Source organism: Lepisma saccharinum, chromosome 1 (assembly GCF_977018435.1).
Source record: "Lepisma saccharinum chromosome 1, izLepSacc3.1, whole genome shotgun sequence".
Taxonomy (NCBI): Eukaryota; Metazoa; Arthropoda; class Insecta; order Zygentoma; family Lepismatidae; genus Lepisma; species Lepisma saccharinum.
In genome coordinates this window covers 169206446-169227013 of record NC_139229.1, presented here as the reverse complement: position 1 = coordinate 169227013, position 20568 = coordinate 169206446, and the positions used below count along the sequence as shown (strand labels likewise).

At 36.4% G+C, this 20568-nt stretch overlaps 2 protein-coding genes across 2 annotated transcripts in view; one reads left to right on the top strand and one right to left on the bottom strand.

Annotated features, from left to right (window-relative positions):
- LOC146003835 (homeobox protein engrailed-2b-like) overlaps positions 1-20568 on the bottom strand; it is a 160265-nt gene that overhangs the window by 28842 nt on the left and 110855 nt on the right. The window lies entirely within an intron of this gene.
- Nacalpha (nascent polypeptide associated complex protein alpha subunit) overlaps positions 43-20568 on the top strand; it is a 283299-nt gene continuing 262773 nt past the window's right edge. The window contains exon 1 of the mRNA XM_083142296.1: positions 43-86. The gene's annotated coding sequence lies outside the window, so the exon portion shown is untranslated. The remainder of the gene's footprint in view (positions 87-20568) is intronic.

Sequence of the window (20568 nt, the reverse complement as noted above, 5' to 3'; positions counted from 1 at the left end):
CTTTTCCTTTGCAGGCGCACTGGGTCTTTTGTCCGTCATGACATTAATCGCCAAGAGCTTAATTAGAATGCAGATTGCTAGAGAAGGTGAGTTGATGCAACGATTAGATAATAAGATCTGCTTTCATTTTGCTGGTTCTTGTGAACGCTTTCAACCTAAACAGGAAACAAATGGAAGCTCCTTAACCTGCTGTAGGTTTTCGGCTCGATGAACAGTGATTTTTCTGTAACCTGTGATCCGTTTATGTGATCATTGTGATTCTTATGAAGGGTTATCCACGCGAAATGTTTTACGTCATGTCCACCACATGCTCTAGTGGTTGGTGCAGAATTAATTTGGCATATCTAGGAGTATCTAGAGTGGAGTATGTTCGTAAAGCGGGTAATGAGAACTTTTTGAGTACTCATTGCTATATTATTATTATCATTTCGCGTATCTAACGTTCTTCTTTCTAGTGAATCTATTGCAAAGAGGGAGGGGGGATTACAGCCCCTTCTGGGACACGCTAGAGTGGTAGAAGTCCTCAATAACTGTCGCAATGGGCAAATGGGTTTCTGGCAAAGTTTGATTTAAATACACTTTACGTTCAGATAGGCCAATCATAAGTATTACAGTTTAAAGTGGAATCCGAATCAATGTACCGGGAATCGAACCCAGAACTCATTGATTATCAGTAGAGATAGTATTTTTGTGACCTAAACATCACCAAAATATGCAAAATAAAAAATGTTCTTATAACTAAAATTTGAAAAATATTCACTATAATTTGAAAAATATGCAATTACAACTGAACCGTTCAAGACATCAATATTTAACATATGGCGAGATAGATATTTTCACATACTATTTTTAGTTCACTTTATGAGGTCAAAGTACTTTATGAGGTCAAAGTCTATTTTCTGATTTCATTTCATTAGAAAAGGAGACTGGTTTTCACCATTTTTCAGGAAATAAAACTGGGACGTATAATTGTAAAAAAATTCAACAACTTGAGGAAGTAGAAACGAATCCACTTCGAAAATGGCTGCATATTCATTTCAAAAGCGAAAACTTGCTGAACATTACCGAATATCTATTAAAATATGCTCTATCACGTAGAGATGGCCAAATATGCCTAAATATGCCCTTAAAAGGCACCTAAATTGAATTACTTTCTTCATAATATGAGTTTTTAATATATTTAGGGAACACATCACGCTTGCCAAAAAGTCATGAAAATCCTACCCATAATTATGAAACAGGTGCAATATATGTATATTCTATAAAGTATGTATTATCACCCAGGGAGCGTCGAATTCATTTTGGATGAAGAGTACTCTACATCTTAATTCTAAAATTTGCTGATATCTCGTTTTCGCTTTGATGATTAGTCTTGTTTTTGTCTCGGTTCATATACTACGTCTCGAAATCATATGTGCCTAGTTCTTACAGTTTTTCTTAATCGAATAAAACAGATGAACGTTTTATTCTTCTCAAATACGGGAAAAGAAACGACACCGAAATCAGACAGTACTTTGAAGTTTAATGGTAAGTATAGAGGGAAGGAAGATTATGGCAATTTCCATTCAATTCTGTTTGACAATTCCACGCTAGAACTCTTAATGGTTTAGCTTTAATCTGATTTAGTTTTGTCTTTCGTTTCGAAAAATTGTCCTTTCTTTATGTCTGCAAGCTCATCGAATCGCCGTTCCACCATTGGGGAAGCTGATAATATATTTAGCCTTTGATAACCATTTCTTACGATTACTGTAATGATGTAGGTGCTTTGGATTCTGTTCGATCAATTTCTATCGCTGCGGCCATTAATGATTCAACAGTCCCAAAAGACCTGATCATTTATCCTCCTCAAACGGTTACCCTGCTATTAAATATTCTTTTTGCAGACGACTTAGTTGACAGAAAGAAAGGAAAAAGAAGTAAAAGAACAGAGACATCTGTGAGCAAACAAGAAACTACATGAACGTAAGCCATTCTTCTTTTTTGCGTTTTAAATTATACCGTTCAGGAGAATGACTGCTTTTACTGTTGAAACGGCCCAATCCATCATTCATGTTCTTGCTCATTTATGAAATATTAGTTAATTACCGAATCACGTGTGCAATTGATTTCCAGGCCCGTGTGTTTGTGTTGTTAAGGAGCATTTGCAGAAAAAGAAAAACAACTCTCGTGTGGAAACAGCGCCGTATAAAGAACAAAGGACCAAACAAGAGGTAAACGTAATGACCGGCTGCGATTTGGCAACGCTGAGAATCATTTATACCTGCCAGAATTTAAGAGAAAACGAATGCCGTGTTGCTAATTGTTAATGGAATTTGCTTGGCGTCTGGAGTTCGTTGCTCGCAGAGACACCTGGTGGTAGGATTGAATTTCGCCAACGATATGCCAATCCATTAGCGTACGTACCATTTGGCAAAATAAATAACCTTGATAAATATAGTAGCCTATATTTATCAAGGTTATTGGAATTATATTTATTGATAACGTGTTTTCTTTTGTTACCTGCGAGATTGCGCTATGGTGTATCATTATTAGGATGGAAGTAAGTTTTATATTTATAAAAATAAACACTACATAAGTAAAAGGGTTTAGTTACATTTTCATTAAACACATTCCTGAGATATTAACAAATATAAATATTGGTGTTAGTTACAGGAACTTTAGCTTATTAAAGATTTCCTTATTTAAGGTGTCGCATGTAATCTTTGTTACGGAAGTTATTTCATATCTTGCATTGCAAGCTCTATGGCGAGCCTAAGTTTACAATTAAGTAAAATGAGTGTTCTGAATATTCTAATAATAATAAAAGAGATCCTCTACATGTGTTGTAGAAATTCTCTATATTGTAATCTGCTTAAAGTACCATAGCACGTAATCAATTGTTTCCCAAATGATACATAAAATATGGAAATTTTAATTTTTTTTGCAAGTAGGTATTACTTTAAATAATGCATGTTTCGGCACGATAGGTACGTGGCTTCCAATTTTATATAAAAATATTACAGTACACAGATTTATTTCAGAGTTAGATGAAAATATCAATAAACTATGTTGTTTGTTGGGAACAATCTAAGTCTATAAATGCCATAAGGTACAAACATACAAAAATTTATACATTAGAAGTTATCGGAGCCTTTGAAGAGGACTAGAAGAGTTAACAGTTTATCTCCGTTAGTGTTTTACTATTACAAAACTATTAGGGAGAACGTAAAGTTTTTCCTACATATTGTACATAACTTGTACTTCAACTTTTCCCCTTAAAAATAATCCTTATTCAGACTGATCAGAATCAGCCACGATTATACAAGCAAAGAATAAAGGAACTGGAGGAGATGGCAAATGCGCTTGCAAACTGTTTGTCAGTGTTCACATAACGGAAATTTCTTGTGTGGCGTTACAAGATTAGAGGAACCAACCGCTTGAAATTGAGCCTCGTAAGAATCGAAAAGTGCATCTTTTTGCAGTAGCTGGCCCATGTTCAGCGAAGGTAATTACGGCCAATTATCCCTTAATAATGCGGGGAAGCTTTGCTCGCAGCGTCAACCACTTAATCTCGAATCCGACCTGCATGCTAAACTTCCTACAACTTCACTTAGCGTACACATTACGGAAACTGTGCCTGGTGCGTCGCATGATTTGGACGTGATGAGTTTTTGGGTCGATTGTAATTAAAGAACAATAGTGGTTGCAACTTTTTGAAGGAGGATTTATCAGAATTATCACGCTCCTTGACAAACAGTTTTGTTGTTCAAAATAATAAGCTCAAAATAAGAAGTAACATGTGTATTGGTCCCAGGTTCGAATTCCAATCTGGCCATAGATGTTATTTGGAGTGTCCCTTCATCAATTTCATAATATCACCACTCATCCTCATCTTGGCGATTAGCCAAAAGTGGCAGAAAAGCGAAGTAAAATAAACGAAATCAACCAACCAACATGTGTATTAGTATTAGTTTTGGGGACATGAACTAGAACAAGTAATTTTGTTTCGGAATTTGTAGTAATTAATTATATGTAGAATAAGAATTTTCTCCTGACGCTGAACTTTGAAGATATACAGAACCGTAAATATTCTCAAACATTATTTCTCATATTTAAATTTTACTACGATTTGGTCTCTATTAATATGTTGGATGAATATACGAGTAGTTTCTGACTTCATGTGATACGTAAGAATGTAAATCTTTTACCGCTCTGTTATCCATCTAGTAAATGACTTGTAATGTTTGCTACCCTCTGATGGTGCTCAAGAAGCTACCTTGCCACATTAACGATTTCTGGACTTAGAAATATTTCAGGGCGGTCAGATAACTTTTCGAGAAGTGTACATTTCAACAGTGGAACGAGTTCTTCAACCCAACCACATAGACCAGAAATGTGAAACAAACAATGGGATATAAATTGCATCACCCTGTATATCTACATTGTATACGTACATATATATACAAGAAGGAACTTGCACTGGAACTAGTTCATTTTTTTAAAGGAACTTCTTTCACAGGAATTTTATTTTCCCAGACATCTTGGAAAATTAGTGTTGGAGCAATTAACTAATTCATCCAAAGTCATTCAGTAGTGGAGAAATTGCGTTACACTTTAAATGGCCGTCATTCTCAAAGAGAGAATTGTGTGATTCCACAACCGGAGTCAACTCCTACTAAGATTAGATTGTTTTCGCAAACCTAAATCGAGTGTTCGCTCCCAGTATAATGAAAAGGTTCATCGATTTAGCTCGCCAGGTGCACGGCGTGTGCGAGGTACAATAAGTCCAGTCTTCGTGTTGGCCCCACCTCAGTGTCTTGTGTGCAAGGCCAGTAGGCTTGACGCTTGCAATAATTTTGAATCATAACTTATGTCAACATGTATACAAGTCCGGTCCAGTTAAGGGTCAGTGCAGTTTGATCTTACAAGAAGACCGATGACCCGGGCATGACTTTCTTCTTGGGTGGCAAGATAAGTAAGAATGTACATGAGCGGACAGAAGTTTCCAGAATCATTAAGTAAACTGAAGAGAGAAAAGAAAGAAAAAGTTTCGTGTCATGCAACGAGCAGTTATAACTTCTTGTCTGGTCCCACGGCAGTAGTTGGAAGAACGTTGTTTGTTATGATTTGTGCTCATGGAATTACGACACAGGGTCGATGTTCAAAGGTTATTCCATGTAATGAAACTTTACCTCGATGGACGATATTTGCTTTTCTTGTTCAGAGTACTCAATATTGTGCTGAAACGATTCATAGTTGGACAATCTTCTCTTTGAAGCCCTTGACTTCTTGGATCATGATTTTCAAGACAACAAAAAATTTCCTGTGGACTCAATTCTGTGTATTCGCCCTTGGTCGTGTTGTCCACTTAGTGAATATATCGGCTAAAGCGGAACTTGACTTAGCATAAAGTTGAATCGAACCAATGAAATATTTCTAAACCACTAAAAACAAGGCGATATCGAGAAGGACCTAGGAAGTTATTGTTGTCATTTCTATTCTATTACATATATTTGCCTTTGTATTTTTTTCTGCCCTTGTCCGAAGTGGTTTACTCAATTTTTTTTTGTTGCATATTGAACCTGGTATTGCGATGGTCACCCATCCGAATACTGTCCAGCGAAGACATTGCGTGACTTGTGTTCCATTGAGCCGGTTGCCGTATGTATTGTCTTATGCGACTTGTTGCTTTGAGTATTTGTTATTTTTGAGTTAATCTAGTTTCGGTATTTTATAAATCCGCCTTTAAGGATTCCTTTGACCGATGATACTGATGGTTGTGTTGATATGATGTGGCTGTCTCGCCCAAAACTTTATCCTTTTGCGTTGCATGTAGTCGTACAACGTTTCTTGGTCCAGTATTTCGCGAATTTGCGTGTTGGGAACAAATCGATCAGCAGCAGATATTATTCTTAGCGCTTTATTTTGCACACTTTGTAGCGATCTTTGGTATGAATGCGCGCTATGCTGCCCGACTACGCTTGCATAATAATTCAGCATTGTTATGATTAGCACATTGAAAAATGTCATTCTGTTTCTAGTTGTTAATGTGGAATTTTTAAACAATGGGTACAGTTCTCCAAGATGCGTGTTTCCCTTGATGTGTTCCTTAAAAGTAAGACCTTCATGTAGTAGTAATCCTAAATAAGTTGTTTTTGTTTCCTGTGAAATATTGTGTTCTGCTAGCCTTAAGTTTAAAAGAGTTGTCATTATCAATGTCGATTTTTTATGTTCATACAGCTTTGAGTCGGCAGAATAGATTACTTTACCAATGTGTTTACATTCATATAAAAAACTAATTAAAAGTAGAGAATTTTAAGGTTTAAAATAATCATTTGATCATTTGTATTTTCATCAATACACATTCACGTATTTTGTACTAAAACTTTTAGTCCAGTGCTTTCATGGAGGCCATTAGCTATCCGACATCATGGATCACTTTTGAATATCTGTATGGATATATGCTTAATTGTTGTTTGTTTAGTGAAAAAGTATTTACTTACATTACAGAATTCTAATGCGAGAAAAAATATGTATGGTTGATTAAAAAAATATTTTTCCTTTATGACTGGAAGAAGAGACATAAGTATTGTGTTGAGACAATATATTTGTGTAACTCCAAATTCTCTAACGTTGAACATCAATACGTGTGATGAATGGAAAATTATAAAGTCTACGACACATACTTCATTTTTAATTGTGATATGCTCTTTAGTGTAGAAATACTATTTCATTTTTTATACTATCAGTGAATAACATTTTAATATCTATGCGAACTGCAATTCCGAGTTTAATAAAACATTATTGTAATCCCTTTCATACTGTGAATTGTGAGGTAGAGTAGCTACTTCCGCTGTGGATAAAGATTGAATTATGCAGATGCATTTTAAAAATCTATCAACAAAGCGTGTGTATCTTGGTGAAGATTTTACTAATGCAATGAACAGCATTTTTCCCATCGTTAATCTTGTGATTCCACTGAGATTTTAATATCAGTGAATATTCATTTGTATTCTTTACATATCTTCGGGAAATGAAAATAAAATAAAAATAGTTATCTTACACTCTTCACTTATGTAGCACAAGAAATCATTTTCTTTATTTTACTTCTAACCAAGGTATTGCATTTCAGTTATCAATTGTCCTATGACTTTTAAACTCAGATCAAGTAACTGTATGAATACGAAATCCTGAAATTTAAACATAAAAACAAGCACCTACTTGCAAACGCAAAATATAAAAAGCACTTTTAAAAAACAACTTTATACTTGCATGCAAAAATTATTGCTTTCAAACTGTAACATATAGGATATGCATAAACGTATTGCTTGAACATACTGTCAATTTTAAAATCTACCAAAAACCAACTCAATACTGACTGAACCTCAATAAAAATAGAACTGAGTATTTCTTAAAATCTCCAGTAGAAACACAAGAATATTCAATTCCATTTCTTAATAATGAACAGTCAATTAAATTTTAAATTTTGAAAAGAACAATATTTTAATAGATTACTAAAGAATTGGCTGAATCAAATCGTAAAATAGTATAATTTTTCTCACTGTTCACAGCATGTCTTAATTGTCGCAGCACTTGAAGTTAGTAGTTTCTTGAAGTGTCACAAGATGGAGGTAGTAGTACTTACTTCTTCCTACGATAGAAACAGAAAAGAAATAATTACAAATACAACCATACATAAACAAAGTATATATGCATTTCTGTTTCATTAAAAATCTCAAAAGAAGGTTTACTTGTAATGCAGTACAATAATTACAGGATATTTAGGCCTGTGCAATGACTCTCAGTAAATTTCTATTTTTCCACAACAGTTTGTGAAATTTTAAGAACCTTACTGGGAAGATTTATTTTTGTGTAAATCAAGCTACTTGAACGGTAGAACAATCATGATTTTCTTAGTTGATGAAAATAATAACATGCCAAGGAATTTCATGAGTTTCGAGGGGATGGACTTCTACCTCCAATAGTCAGTTCTTCGTATGCTAACGAGGCTTTGGCGTCTGGACTCACAGCCAGTATAATCTTCTATGAGTTGTATCCTGCCCATGTGTGTTTGTGATTATCACTTCATCACATTCATCTTATCACCATCCTCATCTTCACGATTAGCCAAAAATGTCAGAAAACCGAAATAAAATTTTAAAAATGAATAAATCAATAGTCAGTGTCGTATTCACCATATTCACATATGTAACATTCTTTTTTAGAAAATCTTAACATAAATGGGGGTATGTAATTATTGTAATTTATATTTAGTAATTACGAGTAAGCGCTTCTACATGTATACATAACTACATTATACTTTTCAATGCCATATTCTTTTAGGTTTCTATGTTTGTTGACATGTTTATCTAACTTAGGGACCTTTTATTTCTCTAACTAGTGGTGAAAATATTTAATGTAAGGCTTTTACTTAATTAAAAGAAGACATCGTAAAACAACGAAACAATAAAACAGTCCTAAAATTCTAAGACTAGATACGATACGACTGAATTGTTCCAAAATGGTTTCTGACCGATCAGTAATCCACTGTTAGCAGAATATTATATTACAATGAATCCTGTTTCACTTACATTATTTTTGTGTGATATAATTTTTTGTGTTCGCCTCTATTTGTAAACATATGGAATAATACACACTCGCACAAGAATTATGTATGCAATTATAATTTAGGATAGGTATTATTCAATTCCCAACGATCGACTGTAGCCCTCCTATAAAGTAATAGTAACAGTAATTGAGTTACTGTCTCAACTAAATAACCGTGTCTGTAAATAATTACTTTCAGAAAATGAGATTGCAAGAAGTGGTTCGTATCATCTCTTAAAAGTTTCCGGACACACGTCATTCATCTTATAAATCGAATATGCGACGACACGAGCCTTTGAATGATGAATCGAACCTTATCGATTGTTGATGGCTGGATATGAAATATTAACCAAGGCACTGCATTGAGAAATCCATTGTAAATAGCGGTTCCCCCTTTTTCTTATATAAATAATTTATACAAGCAGGTATCGTCACATTTCCTCCATTTCGTTCGTGGAAAACCTATTTGGTGTGTCTCGCATCAACGAACCGTCACAATACCAGGACTTTCTTCCTCTTCTTCTTCTCATTCGTCTTGACACAATAGGAGTGAATCAGGTGTTGGGTTGTCCATCAGAATAGCCTTTCCCTTGGCGACGAGTACGTTGTCATCAGTGAAGTTTCCATTTCAGGCTTTGACGTCATCTCACGTTTCGAGCTAGAGTATAGGTGGAGCCATCGTTATGAATTGTTAACTATAGAAGGAATGTTGTTATGCATGTTGTTATAACAAATGAAAGCTTCTTTTAGAAAGCAACGCTTGCCGTGCATATATTTGTGAATACTCTCATATTGAGCTTTCGTGCACAATATGGCCGTCGAATGTTTTCCTGATAAATGACAAGTTTCTTTTGGATATTAAAAAGCTGTGTGTATCATGGAAAAGTCCAGTCGTCTGTTATTTTGAAATGTGACGACCCACTTCATCCAAAATGTATATTCTTGTGTATTAAACACGACAAAGGGTAACGTAGATTGAACACGAATATCGAATTACCAAAATTCCCCCATACAGCTACATATATGTAATACATTTTTTTTCAATTCTGAACTATTTTTAAAAATTCCATTTGATTGTGAAAATTAACAAGAAAAGGCAAGCAGGTGAAGAAATATTGGCACTTATTGCAATGTAGGGGAAGGAAGGGTAAAGTGGCCACTCTAATGTTTGATGAATTCTTATCAAACCTTTTTAATCAGCAAAGTTATAGAAACATAGACCAATAGTAAGTTTAATAACTTTACTTCCAATTTCTATTTCTTTCTACTTCTTGTTGTTTAAAAATGTACAGGTTACTTTTTTTAAGAAAAGTACGAAGTGGCCACTTTGCCCTCCTAGGTTGGGTAAAGTGGCCAGCCCCTTCCCATTTTACCTGCATAGGTAAATGAACAACATCACTTGCAATCTTGAAAGAAATACTGTGGGGGTAAGACACTCCTGGCATCCCTAGGGGTGGGGTGGGAAGGGGGTGACATGTAAAAATAATCAAAAACGACCAATAGTAGTGTGGAATCCATAGTTTTCGGGGTCGCTAAGATGAATAGTGACACCCCTAATGCCGTTCAACTGCAAGTTCATTTTACACTATAGTTAGAATTCATTATTTTTCTGTCTAATAGAAGATTGTGATAAATAAATATCCGGGCAACGCCGGCAATCAGCTAGTACAAATATAAGCTAGTTGATACCATTAACCACTAGGTTATCGTTGAGTCTCATTATGGACTCCATTTACCGAGTATTAATGCTACAAGGTTGGGCGCGAGTAATAATTCATTCTCCTCGTTGCGATTAACCTAAAAGGAAAGAAATGCGACGAAAAATAAGCAAACATGAATGAATAATGGAAGCTCACCACTAAATAACTAAGTAACTAAATAGTGTTAGCGTTAAACAACAGTACAAATACAAATTTGTCTCTATCTTTTGTCTTGGGTCATCTTCAGCTAAATACTACAGTATAACGGTATTGGAACGTCACGTTGCACTTACGGTTTTTACCCTAACTTCTGGGAATATGACAGACAAAATGTCTCATCCCACCCCCATCGTTCGTCTCCCCCCCCCCAAGCGGTCGTCCCTTTGACTTCGCCGGTGGCCCTATTCGATCCTTAACAAACATTGATAGATCGGTCCCAATTAGACAACTTGTTATGAGCGACCCGTGACTCCAAGACAGTCAATCAACTTCAACAGCACGCCCCCTTTCCCTCTCCCCCCTCTCTCTCCCGAAAGCAAAGTCTGCATATCTTTCCTCGACCCCCTTCCGTATTCAATCGAAGGCACCACATCAATCGAATTCCATGGCGCTATTAGCTTCTTTTTTTAATCGGTAGAGGACTCTGGACTTCGTCTGCGACTGGGTTTGTCCTTTTGTGTCCTCGCCTTTGACGCCGAGGGGCCGATGATGGTTCGGACACAACGGCGCAACGAAAAGCTGACCAAGATAAATAAATGGCTTGCTCTCTCTAAATGAGTGCATGGGCCGGTTGCGTCGGAAAGGTAATGATAAGAGAATGAGGTAGAGGTCTCTAGCGTAGCGGAAGTGGTTTTTTGGCCGAAACAATTGGAACGCAAAGTTGTGCCTGACTATCGCTTCAAGTTGGAAGCAAGCTTTGTTGTGATCCAGGAGACATGTTGAAGTTATCGAAGCAAATCAGAATTGAGAGCTGTGCGGTACTCCTTCATTTGTGGTTTTTGTTATTTTACGATGGTTTTCTGCCACTTTTGTGCCCTATCTTCTGATACGAAATTGATGAAGGTACACTTGCGAACACCAATGCCCAGACAGGAGCTTCAACCCAGGAACACTTAATGTCCTTGGCAACTGAGCCGGTAGTAAGTGCTCAACACATGTCAAGTATGTCACAACTGAAATTACACACATAAATGTTCTTTTCCTATAGCCTACGTAAGTTACCAATCACCAAATGCAAACAACTGATACACAGTTTCTGGCTCAAAGTAATACTTTTATTTTTCGTGTTATGCATTTTTGTGTGCGTTTCGGCAGTTTTTCATTACTCCAAGCTCTTTACCTATGTTGATATTACAATACTGTTAATTTCCTGTTCGTTGCTAAGTTCACACACGTGATTTAGGCTACAATTACGCCATGCTTCTTATAGATGTATGTCCCCTGTCTGATTTGAACTAGCCTCTCTCATTGGACGACACCATACATGCTAGCAGGAAGAGTTAGGCAAGGCTTCGCATTCGATTTTCACTAAACAAATGACAATCAAGTTCAGTCTTTCCGCCGATCTACTAGTTCTAACTCATTGGTGCTGTACCGACTGTAGGTCTAGCCTGGAAATGTTGAAATGATACTAAAGCGATTTGACATCGTTCTAATGGTTAAAAAAGAATCCAATGATGGCCGGAGGAAAAATTGTATTAGTACCGCAGTGTTTAGACAGACTTGAAGAAACTTCGTTTCCCATATTATCTGTGGGACTCGTGTTTTGTTTTGTCCAAATGTGTTTGTATTACCCTACAATTAATTCTCGTCTTCGCAATTGAGAGCAAGTGGCTCAAAAGCGAAGTAAAACAAATCAATCAGTTAACCATATTTACATATATTTTTAATTGTTAATAAGAATTGTGATAGATTGTACTTGTAAACTGTGCCTATATGTATTACATTTTTAATTTTAAATATGGAATATTAGATAAAGTTCTGGTATCCATGTAGGTTGAGATAACACGTTTAAAATTTAGGTACAGTCCTGATTAGCCTAACTGGACTGAAACAATGGATACATTTGGATGTGTAAATATGAGAGACATAGAAAATTGAAGCCTAGCTTGATCGGAGAGGACGATTAGATGAATAGTCTAAAAGAGACTCGCATTTTCCGGTACGCAGTCTTGTCGCTGGAGAACTTTTTCCTCCAAGAACTGCCTTTTTGCCGGAGAAGCTTGAACCGCGAGTCAAAAGAAACTATCTCTTACTTTACGACCGACAACAATACAAGCATTGTTGCGAGTAGCTGGGCTGTTAAAGAGGCAATTGCGTCCATCGACTTGGGCGGTCATCGGGCAGACGTCCTTCCCCCCTTTTTTTTGCCCGCCGCGTGTTTTCGAAATGACACGAGTTGACGAAAGGCGACCGACAAAACACCATCGCTTGATGGACCTCACGAGGCGGAAGATAAGCTCCTTCGTGCGGCGAGAATTAAGGATGAAAAGGTGGGTGGCCCGGAGTGGCCAAACACAGAGGTCACTGTGAACAAAATAACAAGACTGAGGGGATTGGAAGGGGGACGAAATTCCCCACCCCCTTGTTAGCTCCTTCAACCATTTTTGACAGAAAAACGATGCATCTGTTGAACTCAGTCGGTCTCAGTTGTAAACGAAACTTTACAGTAATCTCCGCTCACTATCAAGTGTTTTTGGTTTGGTATTTGGTTTATTCAATGCTGCCTTTCTTCCACTTCTAGCTAATCACGACGATGAAGATGAAGAATGATTGGATGCAATGGGTGAGGGGAACATTTGCAAAAATACATGGATAAGACACAGCATCAAGCCAAAATCCTAACAGAGGATTGTACGCATACTCGACGTTGGTCCAGGCGCCAAATCCTCGTTGGTCTGCAAGAATGCAGTTTACAGGATGTACTACGTATAAGAGACGTTAGATTGTCTTCCCAGGTCATTTATTGCACTCAATTGTTATTGTTAAGGTTCGCCTTCCAATGTTTGGATCACTGCGACGAGATTGAATGGTGGGTGAACGCACGCACGCTACTAGGAATATAGGAAGCAATACGATAAATCCTTATTGGAGCACGGTGGATGTTAAAATTGTATTGTTGTTAATTATAATAATCTTGGCCACCTCGGTGACCCAGTGCTTTCAGTGGATCTCGCCACCGAAGGTTCCGGGTTCGAGTCCCGGCATGGAAGTCTTTTGTGATGTTTTTTTATCCATTCTTTTCTAATCAGCATTAATTCTCATCGTTGCCCCACTTTTGCCCCCCGCATTATGCTAAACCTTACGTTCCAAGGGAAAGTAAACTGACCTTGTCCCCCTAGTTTTGGCACCTTGCCCCCCCCCCCGTTTTGGAACCCAATCTCCGCCACTGATTGTACCTATACAAATTGTGTATAAGCGTCCACGTTCCTAAATTTGAAAATAATCCTAAGTTCTTATACGTAGTTAATTATTGCAATGATCATTGTATATGCTCACAATTTTTCCTTCATAGTAAATTGTTAGGAACGATAGGTGCTTGCATTGAATAGTATACAATTGTACGTTTGAACACGCAATAAGATACAGGCAAGAAACAGTAAAATTGAGATTTTAAAGTACACTGGTATTCAAGAAATTATGTTCATCATTATGTGGATTTAAAAAAAAAATCAAGAAAAATTCTCCCAGACCTATTCTGTCAAATTTAGTTAATTTTTAAAACAGTTAAATCATTAAAACTTTCTACCTAAATTTAACAATAATCAATGATGTAGAAGTTGGGGAGTGGTGGAAGTGGTATCTAGCCTGAAGAAATTGAACGTAAAGTTGTGCCTTACTATCGGCTGTGAAGGAACTGGCCATTGGCAGGAAAGGAACCACGTGATCTGCAGGTTACAAGTTGCGAAGTTGTCACTCTCATCGCACTCTAGTAGAAAAGGTAAGGCAGGTCTTTGCGTTCAATTTGGAACAACAAAAGAAGATCGATTTCGACGTAAATGGCGATAAAGTCTGCATTAATAGATTCACAAGAACACTGAAAACAAGCGAAAGTGTGACATATCAATGGGTAGTCCATGTTTCCTTAGCTTTAAAAGCTGTTTTAGACCGTTTAAAGTTAACACGTCCATGTCTCCCGCCCCACCATGTAATTTCCAAAACTTCAAGAACGCAAACGGAATATCTCTTATATGATCTAAAATTATCTAGGGGTCAATAAATCCTTCGTCACAGGCAATAATTCAGCTCGGGAGAAGAAGAAGAAGAAGAAGTCGAAAAGCGAGGGGGATGATTTGTAACAACGCTGCAGTTGCGAGTTAGGCAGGTGAAGTTGGCTAATAATTTGCTTTCAGCGATCTTCGGTTGTTTTCGCAGCGTGTTGTCGCAGCGAGATACATTTATTTTCAGCTTCAATCCACAGGGAACCTTCTTCGTTCGTTCGTTCTTGTCTATGTATATATGCCGGAAGCTGTCAGATATTCATAGTGATGTCATATTTTTTTCAATTGTCAATGATTTAACTGAATGTAAAATTTTTAACAAATGAAGAGGCATTTCGTACGTTAATAACAGTAACTACGGTTTGAATTTTAAGGTAAATATTTTCTGAACGTAACAGCTAGAAGCTAACTGCACTTTTTGCTACATAAAATGCAATTTCTTGTTTATTGTAAGTGCATATTTCTTCAAAGCTGCTTGCAAGCGCAAAAGGGGAAAAAAAACACAAATTTGTCACAATAATTCCGGGTAATATTTTATATTTTGTAAATATGTTTTAGGGAAGGTCACATGTTACTAAGGGCTACAACTATAAAGTGTGAAAACATAATTGTCTCGTATCCATCACCATCATTGCACAAAACACATTTATTTTATGTATGAATATGAAATACCAAGGTAAATTCGAATAATATATATAATTGTGAAAATAGTAGATGTTTCAGTGTAGAATATCTAACTACTAAGTAGCTACTGTTCTGTAATTACAAAGCAAAATTTTCTTCAAACGTGACCATTACAATTTAATTAGCTCACATTCGCCGTCATATTATGCATTGTAAAAACGCAACAACAAACAAACACACTTAAGTTCTGCTTACAAATACTCATTCCAAATCAGAAAAACGAGTTTTCATGGCGGCAGAAGTCCAAGGGATATCTCAAACCATAATCGCAAACAAACAGAAAAATTTCCTTAATATTTCCGGCTATTTTCATGCAAAATGGCGCCAAGATCAAAGTTCCACCCAGCAGGTGTCAGGGCAGTCGTGCATGATCCGTAGCTATCACTCTTGTCGGGTGACGTCTCTTCCCTGCCTCGCAGTAACTTTATGATACGGCAGCGTTGCCAACTACATATGAATACCACTGCTCTGTGGGGAAGTACTAGGGAGATATCAATACAAATATTTGAAGAAATTCATACTATCTTCGCGTTTTCCTTCTATTGATTATCACATATTTCTGAGGGGGGAAATAAATCATATAGCTTTAACCATATCTTACTAAGCACTATGTTTCTGAATTAATATAATTGCCTTTCTCCATAGTGTAGCGGTTTTGTGCCGCAATCAAATCATCTAAGGTTCAGTTTTCGGCGGGGTTACAGTACAAGACTCATTAAACCGAAACTTACACTCATTCTCGATTATGCTGTCTATGCATGAAGTGGATTTGAAGTAACATTTTTGGTATATCTATGATTTGATAAGAAAAACTACAAGAATCCACAAACATAAAATGTGCTTGAAGGAAATCATGAAATTTATAAGTAAAAATAAATTTGAAAAATATCTATTTACGATATTTAAGAAAGATAGCTTATTAAAAATGTCTCCCCCCCAAAAAAAGAGCGAATTTGAAGAAAACTGATCAGCATGTCTTAACTGGGTTATTTATCGTCCATTCATGTTTTATGTGCATTATGATGAGTATGATCGATTGGTTATATGAAACCGATGAACATATCTAAGCTCTGTTGTACACTGTATTAATTGAATTGGTGTACAGTTGCTATTTTTTCCTGTTGTAATTGACTGAGAAATATTGGCCTCCTTCTTGTGTTAAAAAATAATTATGGTAATAATTTTTAAGTTCTAACTCAATAGATATCATAGTTTTAAATTTAATTTTTTAAAAAAAAACTACCATCCTGTCATCTATCAACATTGTTTTAAGTTTCTGTGTATTTACATGAAAAATTAATTATTTCGTGAACTATCGCCATGATAACGTGTGCATTATTTTATCTTGTGAGTTCTCTTTTATCTCAAATTATTATTGTTAGGCATAAAGTTTAGAAACATTTACATGTCTGTTTAATTTTTATTATTAGAGTGTTCAAACTCTTCGGTGTGCAATTGTCACCTAGAATATAATGCTATTTTCATATCCTGTATTTAAAAATTGAAAACGATCACATAGTCCCGTCTAAGAAAATAAAATACCTGCATAGTTTTGAAGTTCACACGGATACTTAATTTGCTCTTGCACTCCCGTTCAGCAATCTGGTGGAATTTCGAGCAGCTAGCAGTGACAATGAATACACACCAGTTGCCAACACTGATACACAGCAGTTGGCCAGGGCATTGCAATTCGGGCAAAGTTGAAGACATTACGCGTAGTTTTTTGGAGGGGTGAGAGGCTAGCTTCAGCCATATTTGAATAGCATGCCACGGCAACGTAACCTTGACGTCTCTATAAATCCCACAACCCGCCCACTTGGGCTCTCGCGCCAGTGTATTGCGGACAATGGACGCAGGTAAGGCATCCATTATGGGCTAAGAATTCAACCAGAAAACTGCCCAGCAAGGACTCATTCTTCTGCTGGAAGGGTCGTTAGCACGCAAATGAACCCCTACAATGGAAAGGGTTGATATATAGATAAAAACACTGTTAGTGATCTCAAGTTTAAGGCAGAATGGCACTAAAATAGCTCAAAAGTAATTTAGACCGACCGTCAATACCATGAAAACAATCAATAAATGACAAATGTTTTGTTTTCGATCATAAAATATTGTCCACTGAGATATTTTAACTACTTCATTTGGCAACGCCGTACAAAAGTGTACGCCATACAATAATATAACAGTCTAGCGTGTATTTTTTCACGCAATGTGCATAACTCGACGAGTATGTGTGCATGTAAACAAACAGTGGCAGCGATTAGGTTCCAAAACTGTGGGGGCAAGAACAGTTTTCCTTCCCTTGATATATAAGGTTTAGCATAGTGCGGGAACAAAAGTGACAAAAAGTGGAGGGAAACTCCACCCCCTAATCGCCGACACTGTATACAAATACAAAATTTATCGTTATAACCAAATTCGAAGTTTGGTTATTATCGATACTTTAGTAGTAATTTGGTGACAATCATATGGACATACTATTAATTTTATTGTCTCTATGTTGAATAATCAAATTGTCTGAATAAACATATTATCACAATCGAGAAATCAGACTAAAATTATTTGGTTCTTTAAGATTTTTGTCATATTTCTCTGGTTTCTTTTAACACAAACTACTTTGGATTTATGTCATATAAATATCAAGTAAAAGTTAATAGTTAATCAATTCACTTTCGTAAAGTACATATGTGTAAGAAAAATAGTAATCAAGAATAAGAAAAGCTATATATGTGAAAATTAAAAAATGTTGCCAGGAAAATTAAAGGGAAATCACATTTCATATGTATAAACCTTAATATCTCATGTAGACAAGGGAAAAATTCATTTGTCAATTTATCTTGTCTGATGGGGAGCTTCACCCTCCATCCCCTTCTCTGGCATTATCACTGCTTATATATTAGCGCAGGACTTTTTTTTTACTGCAAAGTGTTGAGCTACAAAGATATATAATGTATTAGGATATCAGGGGAAAGGGACGGGAGGGAGATATTCTCAATGCCTTCCTGGAAATTTCTAATCTGAAACCTGTGGCCATCTTGATGATATCAGATTTTTGATACCACCCACGCCCCTAGAGGCACAACTGTGTCTCTTAGAAAGGAAAACTACCTCAGCAGCAACGAGGGTGGTCGTTTCCATGGCAACCCAAAGTAGTCGCGCGTGCTAATTCTTTGGAAATTTGCGATTTGTTTTTTCCACTTGAGAAATCGGTAAAAGCGAGGCTCTGGAGAAGGGGAGCGGGGGTAGAAGAAACCGACAAATAAGAAAAGATCGCTCGGTTTGTTGAAAGATCAGAGGAAAACAGGAGCAGCCTTGTGAGACGATCGTGCAACGAAAACACCTGAGAACGCCACACGCTACTCGACCCAAGTTTTCATTGGTAGCTTGTTTTCATCACAATACTGGATCTCCTGTCTTCCTTCAGGAACGTTGTTTTCTAACGTTCGTGTGCAAGGGCAAGCACGAAAGCTGTAGTCTTTGACATTTAAAGTGCTAAGGAGGAGCATTACGCAAGCCACGATTTAGAAATGCGTTTCTCGAGGCTTCGTGGGCAGTTTTAATTATTTTTAATGTTATAATTAGTTCAATTATAAACTCCAAAAGCATTGTGGATGCAGAGTTATGAAAATACTGCATAATTTTTAAAGATAAAGCATCTTAAAGAAAATAATTTCTCGAAAATTGTATTTAATAATAGTTTTCTCACGTATAGAAACCTATCTTAATATTGCATGTATTTCACTGTATATGATTAAACAATAATTGCGAATTTCACCATTTCAAAGTGTAAATGAATAAATATCACTCTTTATTGAAACTGATTATTGTTTTTTTTTGTATTTACCTTCGATTGTTAGCTGAATTTTGAATCCTAGCAAAAATTTTATGATCTAACAAAGGAACTTTTGATTATAAATGCCAGAACTAACCGCTACTCTGGGAGTAACATTAGGCTTGTATTAAGTTTTCCTGTAGTAAGAATGACGTAGATAGCTGGAAAGATAGGAAGAAAATGTTTAATTCGTAATTCACCAGAACTTGAATTAGCAATTCAATAATGGAACAACAGCAAAAATTAACAGTTGTACAATTCTCGAACAAACACTACAAGAATATACATTTCTGAAGAAATGTTATATTGAGATTACATTTCAATCCTTGGTTCTTAAAAAAAACATTTGAGGAGTTGTGCGCTAGATTTCGCATGCTATTGTACAGAAGAGAAACGTAAAAACATGTCACAAAGAAACTAAAATATTCTAGAACCAATAGTGCATTTAAAGTAATGTTTGTTCCATTTACAACACGAAACTCACAAAATAAGCTGTAATGAGTTCGAAAGTAATAATCAGTTGTTCAATATTGCAACAAGACATGTTTGTAAACTAGGCGAAGGAGATTAATATATTTCTATTTACGTTTCGGAGTGAATTTATCTCATATTTCAAAGTTCCCTGGCGCTGATGGAATTATAAAACGAAATCCACTTAATCATCGTTTCGGCTGCCTACCCGCGACACCAGCACCATCTATCGCTGTCTAGATCGTCCCACTCGGCTCCCGAAGCGAGATCATTTCGTGTCTACAATTTCGACGCCGCCCCCAAAGAGCAGGCGATCCCGCAAGCAAATAATAAAGGGGTGGGGGGGGGGAATCAGCAGGAATTCGTGAGAATTTCATTGTAATGAGAGCCCCTTGATCGGTTTTCAGGTATCGGTGATATATTAATCGCTGAAGAGAAGCATTGTCCAGACAGTGAAAGATGAAATCCAGCTGCTTTTTTCGCTTTCGTTTCGAAAACTTCCCGACCCCCACCCCCAGTAGAATTTTCGTGATATATCCCTCGTTTTTATTAATTTTTTTCGAACTGGTTCATTTTAGATCTGTTCTCTTGGTACGGGCATCAATCTTGTGACGAAAATAAAATTGGGAGCTGAGATGTGTTGAAGACCTTTCTTTCTTCCAGATGTTCTGGAACTGTATGCTACATGGCTACTGCTGAATAATAATTGTCTGCAAAGAACACTTTTATGAATTTCTGTGTGTATTTTGAAGCATCAAAAATGCATAATTATCAGTTTAAACACTTGTGACAATTCACATATTTTGGTTTCTGAGTGTACAGAGTTATAAGCAGTGTGGATAAAAATCATTATTTTTATTTTAAAAAAATATTTTTGATTATTATTTGACACGCACCTTCTGCCTTTAGGGCTTTATGTTAGTCTGGTTATAACCCTTTTATCGGACTTCTCAAAGGCTTCTAAGGGTTAGTAGGACCAAGCCCTTGCGAGGTCAGTGGTCCAGGATTTATTTTTAATTATCACCTATGTAGGTTTGAAATAAAAGATCATTAAGATCTTTTATTCGAAGATTTA